The following is a 12,922-nucleotide window of genomic DNA, read 5'->3' on the forward strand; positions in this document are numbered from 1 at the left end:
ACCTTAGATTTGTAGTCCTCGACATTCTTACTTCATTCTGCATTTCATAATATATTATCTGTCTTAGTCTTCTTGTGATCTTTACACTTAGAAAGAGTTCACATTTTTTAATACACCAAAATGGCTTCATATGTAGGCCTAAAATTCCCTGATCATCTTTTATAATTTTCCTTTTCATACAGTCCTGAGAACTAATTTATAATGTAGTTTTGATACCTTTGCTTTGTTTGACATAATCAAGACTGTCTGATACATCTAGGTTAAACTGCTTGCCATTTCCCAAGCAAGCCATTCATTTCTCTGTATCCTTGCTTTGTTGCACTTTTCTTTTACCCCATAATTATTTTCCACTTGTCTAGTTAATACCCTGAAAGAGTCACTGAGAGTCACCTCCTGTACCATTATCTTCAGTACTTTCAGCAAAGATATTTCTCTCCTGTGCACTTACAGACATTGTACTCAACCTCACTATTGTGAGGGATAATTGTCCCATAGCACAAGGTCTTGTCCAAAGGCACTTACGAGACCTCTTCAACTGTAAATCTTTCAATATTTTGTTTCTATGGCAAACTCAAAGATTGAATGTAGCTCTGTTTCTTCTACCCCATAATTCTTTATTTTTATTGCTCTTAATTTTCTGTGTTGGTAATTTTGAACTTATCTGAAATTTAAGTGAAACACATGAAGTGCTAACTTTGTCATACCCCTGGTGGTAATGTTCTGCATGTTCTCATAGACATGTGTTAATGTCGTCATCCCCACGTTCTGTGTATCCTATTTTTATCATTTTAGACATTTCATCGTATTTCTCTTTTCTTTTTTTATTTTTCCTGTTAAATCTGGGGTTCAATCATGTTCTCCGTATTCTCCATGTCTAAAACTTATTTCTCTTCAGTGTAATAATATTATTAGTCTTTCAACTCTGAGTATTTGCCTTCTAAGTGTAGAATATTCAAATTTAAAACAATTTCACTTACATTAGCATGGCTCAAGTTTTTCATGGTGAGTATGTATATTTAGTTGTGACTAAATCCATCCTATAATTTTCTAGGGTTACCGACAAGAGCTGCAAAAGTAGGATTGCACATGCTGTTGTTGGAAAATATTCACAACTATTATTTACTAAATTAGCCTCTTCACAAGCTTTATGTATTTTTCTGTTCACATCCTTTATATAAATTAATGACTGGAATTTATATGATCCTCAATATTTTATAATAAAATTTCAAAAGCTTTATCTTACTGAAAATATAAAATACCTTTTTCAAGTAAGTAGGATGAATCGTATCATCTCCATTTTCAAGTTGACAAAATAAAATTCATAGAAGTCAAATAACCTCAGTTACTATTATTATTGCTTTACTCTGAAAAATTTCCTTGGATTTCATTACCTTTTTGCATGTGTTTGTCTTGTAAAATGAATGTCTCATATTTAATCACCAATAATTTATTTGATATGCTGCCCAGTGTTGATAACAAAATGTATTTTGTTGAAATTTTCCCCAAAATTAATTATATATTATTAGCACATTTAAAATGTGTATCCCTGTAATCCTTCTGCCGTTTCTACTGTGGTGCTTATTATGTGCCTATGTTAGGGTGGTCCCAATCAGCACAGCATCTGTGCCATGCTCTTTCACTATTTTGGGCTTCCTTAATCCTGTGAGGGAGAATTAATCACTACATTCTGTATTAGTTTCCGCCATAACAAAATACTATAGGCTGGGTGGCTTAAACAATATAAATTTATTTTCTCATAATTCCAGAGGCCAGGAAGTCCAAGATCAGGGTGTTTCATTCTGAGGCCTCTTTTTTTGGTTTAGAGTCAGCTTCCAGTTTGCTGTGTGCTCACATGATCTCTTCTTTGTGTGTGTGGAGAGAGAGAGAAAGAGAGAGAGAGAGACTATCTTCCTCTTATTATAAGCCCCCAATTCTACCAGATTAAGGCCTTAACTTTATGACCTCGTTTAACCCTAATTAATTCCTTATAGGCCCTATCTCCAATTACAGACATGTCGGGTCACTGCTTCTACACAGGAATTTTTTGATGGGGGGACACAAACATTCTATCCATAACACATCTCCATACGAATTCTTCACACCTCATACCTGGCATGGCCTATCTCTGACATCTAATTGTATCTAATAGCTTTGATCAAATTGTATCAAATACCTTTCTCTTTTCCCTACTATGGAAGAATAGAATTGCTTTCTATTTACCTATCTTTTTGTTCTCTTGACACGCACATATACCTTCACAAAACGATGTTTGTTATTTTTTCCCATTTTTATGGCCAGATCTGCATAATTCTCCTGTATTTGGTGTTTAATGCCGTTAGTGTCCTCAAGCACCCAATGTACTCCTTCAAAATGTTAGGAATTATTCATTATAAAGAGCACATCAGCAGGCCAACAGACGAAGGGGCCTTTTCTTTAGCAGCTCCAGAATGCTGTAATATTTACTCTAGGATCGCTAATTCTTATTTTGTTTATTCCCACACCCCTCAAGTCCCCCACCACACATACATACAGGCCAACCCTTGTTCTTTTTCCTTTCCTTGTATGCCTTTTTTGGTTTTTGGCAGATATTGGTTTTAAATTATTCAATTGTACTTAATATATTTTGATACCATTTGAACAGAGATGTTTACCTTTTAGTACCACTGGTCACAGATATAATTTTGGATGATATTTCTATTTTCTTAATCTTTATTCAACTTTCTAACCACATTATTTATATAAATGACTCTCATTTTAAATATCATCTCTCTTACATCATATTTGCTTCTTCAGTCTACAGTCTGTTTTCTTAATCTGAGGTTGACACCAAACATAAATAACCTTCAGATATGTTGCCATCTTCATGATTCTGAAATAGGTTTATCATTATAATCATCATTTTAAGATGCAGAAACTTCATGAGAAATTATGTAAAATATTTAGATTTGCATAGTTATTAAATGGCAGAGCCATAAATGCAGCTCACTACTCTCTACAGATGAAGAAAATAAAGGATGGAAAAGAGAAATATCTTATTTAACAGACTAATCCTTTTTTGAAACTATATACCAGAATAGATATATTCCAGATACCATATTCTGGGCCATATAGCAATTCTAAAAACAACAACAAATCATAGGACACAAATTGTGCTCTTTAATCATAGTGAAATTAAATTAAAAGTATATAACAAAAGAGAAAAATACCTATTAGATAGCTATAGAAATAACAAGTTTTGTGTATATGGATGTATTTGAGAATATATAGATATATTTCTTAGCTCTGTCCAAGGGTCCCAGAAGCAAAGACAATCCAACACAATGAACACACCTAGTGCTCAGATCTTGGCATTTAAATGTCAGTCTCCGATAAGAAGAATCATGGCCTTTTGGAGAAATGCTTTCTTCAGGTCTGACATAGTGAAAACATAAGAATCTTATCCAGATAGAGATGAAGTAGTAAAACAATATAATTAATTTGAACTTGTCAAAAGGACACAGGAATTAATTATAAAGAAGTTACGAATGGCCAGGCTTTCAATATTTGAGCAACAAATTGAGTAATGATAGAAAGGGCATATATCCCTTAGAATAAAGTAAGTATTTATGAATATATTTTGATACAAATAAGTGCAGACAGACAAACATAAAATAGGGAGAAGAAACATCTCTTAGATAGAATTACAGTTGTAAAATGTAGAATAAATAATGGAAATATAAAACATAATGGTAACAACTGTTGTGGATGCTAATCAATGATGGAAGCTAAAATCAGTGGATGAAAATATAATGGGAAATAAGATATTTACATAGTCACAAGGAATCATCCCAAGAGATTATTACAAAAGGTAAAATGATAACTCTGTATAGGAAAAAATCTAACTGGCATTGCTTTAACCAAGTGATCAAAGTTAGTACCACCAGTAATGAGATAAATTGACATAATTTATCTGCAGATAAGATGAACTGAGAATGTTAAAGTATCACTTCTGTTTTATACTTGCCAAAATGCATAGCCACAGTTTAAACATGAGAAAAAATTTTAAAAAATTCAAATTCAGGGCTTTTCTAAAAAAATAACTTGAGTGTACCCTTTGGAAGTGTCTAGGTCATGAAAGAAAAAGAGCCACAGGTGTGAGGAAATTAATTAGGCATGACAACTAAATGCAACGTGGAACCTTGTATTGAATCATGGAAAAGAAATAGGATATTAATGGGAAAATGATGAAGTTCAAATACTATCTGTAAGTTCATTAACAATATTTTATCAATGTTAGTGTCTTAGTTTTAGCAATTGTACTATAAGTATGTAAGATGATAGCATTATGGGAATCTGGTTGAAAGGTACAGCAGGAATGTTTTTATTATTTTGCAACTTTCTAATTTTAAAATTATTTCAGAGTAAAAAATTACAAATTATAAATAAATTGTTCTAAATTAATACAGAGCTATACCATACACATAAGTTAGGAGACTGAATTTTTATGATGTCTGTTCTCATCATGCTGATATGTTGTTTCAATAAAATAAAAAACATAGCCCAAAGTTTTTTTTTAAAAAAAGATGAGCTGATGCTGAAATTTTTATGGAAATGTAAAGACTGTAGATTAGACAAATATAGCTTGAAATTTTTTTTAAATTATGTTATTTTATTTCAAGATTTTATTAGTGATTATTTGATTATATGCAATAGCTAAAATTCATCTAACAAGATCTTTCTGTTTTATTGCATTTAAAATATAGCTCAATAAACTCTTAAAAGAAGATACATGAACATCAAAAACATGCAGAGATCAAAAGAAAAGTGAATCATTGGAATTTAGCAATGAGTAATTTCACAAACTATTGCAATATATCTTGAAGGAAATATGCAATATATCTTGAAGGGGAAAAATATCATGAAGCAAGAGAAAGAAGAGCTAACCACAAATATGAAGGACATTAAAGAAATAAGGAAATGTCTTATAGTTTCATTCTAATCATCTTTAAATGAACAAACAATGTAATGTCAATTACAAACAGTAAATTAACAAAATTTACTTCAAAAAATAGATAACTAAAGCAGAGCATCAGCCAAATTAAAAATGTAGGAGAAGAAAAAAATTCAAAAGTTGTTTGGTATCGTTGTGGATTTTAATAAAGAAATAGTAGAACTTTATTCACAGTGTGGGCAGCTGATCACACACTCCAAGAAGTGAGAAAAAGAAATATGTAGCCAAAGACAGGAAAATAACTTCTTTTTCTAAAAATTCTTTGAGACCTCTATGTCAACACAATGGTGAGAGACTCAAATTTGAGGATTCTATTTTTTTTTTTTTTTTTTTTTTTTTTTTGAGACGGAGTCTCACTCTTTCGCCCAGGCCAGAGGATTCTAAATCAAATATTTGGAGAACTAAATCTCCATTTATGACAACCACTTTTAAAGCAAGAAGTAAAAGGAAGAGTAAATCATGGCAACCTCTTCTTAGTCTGTTTTCATTGAAAGTGAAAGCAGAAGCAGGACAGTAAGAAGAGTCTATTTTTGACAAATTACTGATGCTTGGTCTCTGAAAAAGGAGCGCAAGTACTGTAAAGGCATTCAGAACTGTTCTCTTAGAGTTAGGAGAAGACTTGGAAGCTGTATCAGAGACAGTTGAGTCTCATGTTTATGCTCAGTTAGATTGAAGAGAAAACTTTAATTTGCTTGACATTTTGCTGTTGGAAAATGCATAGCACTTGGGTTAAGACCCCTGTGCCTAAGTATCTAACACTCAGAGGGGACATATTAGGCAATTGGTAAACACATACCTTGTGCCTTGTGCTAGCTATCTCTTGGGACCTCAATTATAAAGTGAAGTGCACATTTATATAAAAGTTTTGTTTGTTTTTGTTTTTGGAACCAAAAGCTGTTAAAGGACTTGTAATGGTTTACATACACGTACACATCTATGCATTTGTCATTTAATAATCTTTGAAGTCATTGCTAACAAAAGGCTAAAGACATACTAGCAATTAGTGAGTAGGCTGCAGTAGGTGGTCTTTTCCAGCAACTAAATTTCCTTTGGCACTGTCCCTACTCATCCCCCACACTGCTGATGAGTTCAATAGACCCAGGTTCTGCTCACTCAACATATATTCTCAACAGGGCAGCAACCTTTCAGACCTGTGTTGTCTTCTTAACAACCCTCCTGAGGATGCTTCAAAATTGTCCTTTTCTTCCTTAATTGTCTTATTTTCATCAAGATGTATAGATAAGTAGCATTCATATGAGTTGATAAATCATATATTTTTCTATTAATTCTCCTTAGGATGAATATGGTAAATATTGCCTACTTTATTCTTCTAAGTACATGTAAAATGCTATTCTTCATAATTCAAATGTATCCAGTGTAAGAGAGAGGCTGGTTGTCTCTGTTGTTCAAAACAGTGTTCAGGGTATTTGCATATCAATTAGACTATTATGTATATCTAAGGTACAGTTTTTAGCTTTGCAATTTTATAAACGTTTTCCCTCTTCCACTTCAAAGTATTTTGATCTTGAGAAATAGATAAATCTTTTTACTAGAATGTGACTTTACACATTTATTATGAAACTGGGTCTGGTAAGAGAATAGATTTACAATTGTCATTTACACTGGGCCTTCAATTTTCATGATTAAATCTACTCAAACACCATAATACAGATCAGAAAACTTTCTGGTGAGCATACATTTAAGAAAGCAGACTTTCTAATTCTATTATTTTTTGTAATAATAGAGCTGTGTAAGTATTTGGATAGACAGAGTCCACTACCAAAAATAACTAAAATGTTGGATTAAACAGTTACTAAATACTACATGACAAATGCTATGGTTTAAATGTATCTCTCAAAGTTTATGCATTGGAAATTTAATCCACAGTGTGACAGCACTGAGAAGTTGGACCTTTAAGGATGATTAGGTGACGAGGGTTCTGCTCTCACGAATGGATTAATGCCATTACTGCAGAAGTGGTTTAGTTATCTGGAAGGCAGATTCCTCCTGAAGGATGAGTTCAATCCCTTCCCTCTTTCTTTCTCTCTCACCGCGTGATGGCTTCTATCATCCTATGATGTAGCAAGAAAGCCTTTACCAGATTCAGCCCCACGATCTTGGATTTCTTTGCCTCCAGAACCATGAGCCAAATAAATTTCTACAGATTATAAATTACCCAGCCTGTGACATTCTGTTATAGCAGCGCAGAATGAACTAAGACTACAAGACAACATGAAAGTAATTAATATCCCACTAAAATAATGACATTGTTGACACACTAGTTAGTGAGTACACAAGGAAATTTGAGGGCTGAGATCATGCAGCTTATAAGTGAAAAAAGATAAAGCTTGTTACAAATTTGAGAACAATCCTAAAAATGTACACTACTTTACTAATAACAGGTTGAGAGGCTTAAAGGGAAAATATTTAAAATGATAAATAATATCAAAAAAGTTTAAGAATTTTTGCTTAGGAAACACTAAATCACCTTTCTTTTCTCTCTAAAGAAAATGACATTAAAATTATGATATGAAGGGACTATTAAAGACTATACAGCTAAAGTGTAAAAAAATTACAAATTATAAAAGCATGTTAGAAAAGTAGTTAATAAAAGTATCTTATTTTCCAAATTGTGTGATGTTGATTAGCTTTAAAAATCTCATTAGTAATTTTCTCATTCTTAATAAGTATTCACTTTTTGAATTAATTTTCTTTTTGTAATTTTGTGTTATTTCCCTTAAAAAGAGCCCCAAATTATACAAGATTTAGGCCCCACAAAGCCTACAATTCCCCCTGGTAAAGCATTAAGAGGAAGTTAGAGATGCAAAGCCACTCACTGTAATGCTTACAGGACTTATAATATTACATCATAAAAATATGTGCTTGAAACTGTCATTAATATATTATTCAAATGTACCACAGAGACCATGTTTATACCAAATAAAGTGTTATTCATTATAAACTTTAATTACTCAAAATTATCATAGGACATGTAACATGATTTTTTAAATCTCTCTTTCTCTCCCTTGCTCTCTTTTTCTCGGTGTATCTGAAGCTCCAAATAGTACTTTATTATTCCACAAAGATGTATTAGACAACCAAAGGAAAACTTGCTAAGGAAGTTGCCAAGAACAATTCAATTCTTAGCTGACCACCTAAGTTCTGCTAGGAGTTCTTCCAGGAGTCACCAAGATGGCAGTGGCTATTCAAGAGACCTCCATAAAGAGAGTTTGTGGTGTGCCTAGAGTTCCCTCACCATAGTGAGGAGAGGTGGTGGAACCTCACGTCCATTTCAGTGAAAATGCTTCATATTTCTTCTGGAATGCAGACAGTGCAAGGTGTGTGTTCAACCCTTAACTGACAAATTTAAAACATAATTATTTACCTGAGAAAGTCTGAATCAGCTGAAGGAAAGGCTGGTTCAGTAAATGAAAGTTGCCCAAAGAATGCGTTTCTTATAGATCAGACGTTAGAGTCCTTTTTAATAAAGCTTAAACTGAAAAGGGATAGAGGATCCTAAGCAAGCTGCCAGAGGAGATGAATTTGCCAATTTTAAGAGAGTTAGAGATGGAAAATTCTCTGTGACAGGAGGGTCTACGAAACACCCATCTTCAGTAGATTTTGAGTGTTAGTCTTGGTAGTAAGTGATACGGTCTTAGAAATGGACTTCCCAGTAGCCATGGGAATAAAGAAATATTAATGTAATAGAGGACAAATGGCAGCATTCCATTGTCACAGGCAAGGTGGATGCAATCACCACAATAGGTGACAAGTTTGTAGAATGGCAGCCAGGGTTGCCTGTTCTGCTGAGAGATAAGGAGAATATTTAAAAGAACACACAGTGTTCCAAAGCACAACACGGATGTACAGCCAATAAAGATACTGTTTCATTTATACAAACAAATGAAATTAAGAATGAATGATCAGAAAATGGAAGACAGTGTTCTAATGAAAAGTGATAATCTCCTATCAGTTTCCAGCCTCAAACCAGTTATCATACTTGGAACTCATTGACTAAAGGAGAGACCAGATTCCAAGAAGAAAGGGCACTGCAACTGTGGGAATTGTCTGCAGTAATGATTACCTAGTTTTTTTGCAAAGGGAGTCTATGACTATTTACTCAGGTAACTGTACACTAGGGAAGTGGGAAATCCAGGGATTTTTTATTTTTATTTTCTTGCCCTGATGGGCAGAGGGTCAATGTTTTAATTGATAGAAAGGGATCCAAAGTATCATCATGGCTCATAGCTGAGTTTCTCTACAAAATTTTCTCTGTGTTGAGAGGACCTGCAGGGACAGATCATATTGAATAGCTGGTCCTTCTGAAGAATGTCAAGATGCAAACATCTACCCTACTTTACTCAAGTTTGGCCAACTCTAAAGGGCCATCTTAGTTTCAGGGCTTCCTGTGGGATCAACTGAGGCCTCTGTCGTTACTGCATCACAGCTCAGCCTCTCCATCTGCCTAATCCTGCTCCCTTTACTTCCTTGAAAGTGTTTCTGGAGCATTCCCCAATAAATTTCCTACATGCAAATTTCTGTCTGGGAATCTTTTACCTGTCAGTCTTACCTATGCACCACCCAAGCACAATCCAATGAGAGGGTATATATCAGTTTCAAACACTGACCAAGCCCAGAGAGTTCCAATAGCTGCTTTTTATTCACCTCATCCGTATTCCACTTCTGTGAATCTAGAATTAGGAAACTGGGGGAGTAGATGATCCAAGTGGAAAAATAGAAAATAAAACATAACTATTGATTCTCTTATTTTACTCCAGATACAATCAGTCTAAAGCAGACCAGAGTTGGGAGAGGGAGAAATTTTAACTTTAAATATGCATGGGTAGGTTCACTCTGAACACTTAAATTTAAATTCTTTTCTTATAATTAATTGTTGTGTTACAATTTTATTGATATATCCCTGAAATGCTTTTATATGACACTTAAAACATTTGTCCTGTTTTGGTTATTTGTCCTGTTTTGGTTATTTGTCCTACAGTTTTGCAAATACATCTGAGTTTAAAAGGAAGGAAACCATCCATCAGTCTGGTTTTGAAGCTGCTCTTGCAATATTATGATATAATTTATCCATAATTATATTAATTGTTCCACATTAACTCAGTATTGAACTTCTAAAAGTAATATCAAGTGTGTGTTTTGTGGATTTTTTAAACAATTGTAACATGTCAAGACAGTAACATTAATTTCTGAAGTATTAAAAATATACCCATATCTACTGGTTCAAAGTGAATTTTAAATATGTAAAATACTGCAATGGTTTTCTCAAATAAACTAATGATTTCACATTACATGTATAAGGTACTAATTCTATAAATTTTATAACTGTATCTGCACATCTACTTTCATTTTTCTAAATGTATTATACATATGGTGTCACTTTATAATAAAGTTCTCAATTAGCTATTATGCAATACTTACTCGAGGAAGAAAAGTCACTTAGTACTTTCATATGTGTTTTTGACCTGCAAAGTGGATGGATTAAGCTAAATGCCTTTAAGGTTCTTTAGCGAGTCAATGGTTGAGTCAAAAGATCCCTTCATTTAGTTGCTAATCAACCAATTAAAGACAACTTTACTTAGATAAACTTGATTTTATCTGCATGATTTCAAATAATATAATTTGCCTTATCCTTCACTTTTCAAAAGAATATAGGAGACATTGCAGATATTCATTACTAATATTTCAGTCTTCCATGGACTGCTTTGTTATTGCATAGACCGTGTATCCCAGCTGTATTTCTTATTCTTTTCCTAGGTAGTGGACAAACTTGAAACAAACAAAAGTGCAGAAAACGTTTTACACTAAGGATTCCCTACAGTTAGTAACAAAACCAATCATTGCGCCACTTTATTGGAGGAAAAATTTCCAAGCCATGAAATGCAACATCTTCGTATAGATTTAAATTTTCTTGCCAGAGTGTTGAACACCTCAGTATTGGGAACAGGAATAAAAAGATGTTCGATAGATCAACATTACATTAAAAAAAAAGTAATATAAGCCTGCCTAGCAAGCAGAGTGACAGTTTATATTCTAAAATATGTCACCCTGATATTTGAGTCTAGTGTAATTTTTCCCCTACCAGTAGGATATCATAAAACTGATGATTTGAAAAGTATGTTACATAAATCTAATTTCACATTTCTTTACTTCTTTTTCCTTTAGTTCTTATTCTTTCAAAGTAGCAGGAGATCTTATAACTCCTTACTGATTTTATAACTGCATAACACATTTTATAAATTACTTCGTAAAATTGCTTGTACAGTCAGTCTTTGCCCTTGGTGTACATACAACTCCCTAGATATTATGTACATTAGTGTCAACAAGTGAAGACAACCATAGAATTAAATGACAGGCTCTAAAGTTAAAACTGCTCTAAACAAAACTGCCTTACCTAGCAGAAATTCATGCTTAAGTAAATTTGAAATTATTAATTTCCAATGACTTTTTTCTTGTTTTAATTGACTTTATATTTTCACCACTTTTATAAGAATTCCTCAGTATCATCATATTTTTCAAATGGGAAAAATATAGATAGTGTCACACAGAGAACACATTGATTTGTATGTGATTACTTTGAGGTCTTTATAAGTAGGGCCAAGCAATAGCACGCTACTACACAGTCAACCACAAATCTTCTCTAGTCAGTTTCTCAGCAATGAAATTGTGACAACAAGAATCATTATCTAGCCATACAGTGAAGGATTTGTTTATATTAAATTTAATTATTTACTATAAAGAATATTCTCACTTTCAATATAAATCAAAAGGATAGTTGAGAGGTTTACTTTGTAGAAATCCATATAAAATAGAATACAATTAAATAAGGAATCACATAAATTAATGCTAAAAAAGTAAGTTCAAGTGAGAGGTATGATGAACATTAAGTTGCAAAAATCTTAGTGCTTAATTATATTTAGCTACACCCCTTCTTAAACACAATAGCAAAGCGAATTTAACACATACTTCACCAAACTTTTATTACTGATTTTGAGTCTGTTATGCTATTTTCACTAGAGTAGCTTGTTGTATTCATTTGCTAGTGCTGCCATAACAAATACCACAGATTGGGTGGCATAAAAATACAAAAATTAATTCTCCCACAGTTCTAGAGACTAGAAGTCCAAAATCAAAGTGCCATCAGGATTGGCTTCCCGTGAGGCCTCTGTCCTTGACTTGCAGACTGCCTTCTTGCAGTGTCCTCACTTGGCATTTTTTTCTGTTTGCCTGTGCATCCGTGGTATGTCTTCCTCTTCTTACAAGGATGCCTATCATATTAGATTAGGGAACCCCTCTTATGACCTAATTTAATCTTAATTACCTCTTTAAATTTCTTATCTCCAAATACAGTCATGTTGCGGGTTAGGACTTCTATATATGAATTTTGGGAAACACAATTCAATCCATAAATCTTATTAAGGGCTTCTTTCAAATATCATGGAGTTTAAAGACCCTTAAAGGAGAGCCCTGTATGATGTGTTGAAACACATATATTGTCAACAGAACAACTCTAGATAATGGGGAGGTGATTGTTTGGTTATGCTTTATGTGGAGGAAAAGATCACAGTCCGTTTTACAGTAATTGGAATTTCTATCAGGCTTTCTTTTAACACCACTGTATCTTGTCAATCTTAGAAGAATAAAGCAGACATTCCCTGCTGTGAAGAGATTAAGTAGTCTCTGTGCATGGCCACTGAATAATTTATTTGTCATGCATGTTTTCACTATATTGCATAAAATGCATTACAAGATGAGTAATAAATATATACATGTAGTAATGCATATTTTTACACAGAACATTATTTAAAAGATTCACAATGACCATTTCACTAATATTTTCTTGTTATTCTTTTAATAAATGACTGAATGTTAAACAGAAATTGTGCAGTAATTATGTAACACGTTTGATAAGAT

The sequence above is a fragment of the Gorilla gorilla genome, chromosome 6, assembly GCF_029281585.2.
Source record: "Gorilla gorilla gorilla isolate KB3781 chromosome 6, NHGRI_mGorGor1-v2.1_pri, whole genome shotgun sequence".
NCBI classification, from domain to species: Eukaryota; Metazoa; Chordata; class Mammalia; order Primates; family Hominidae; genus Gorilla; species Gorilla gorilla.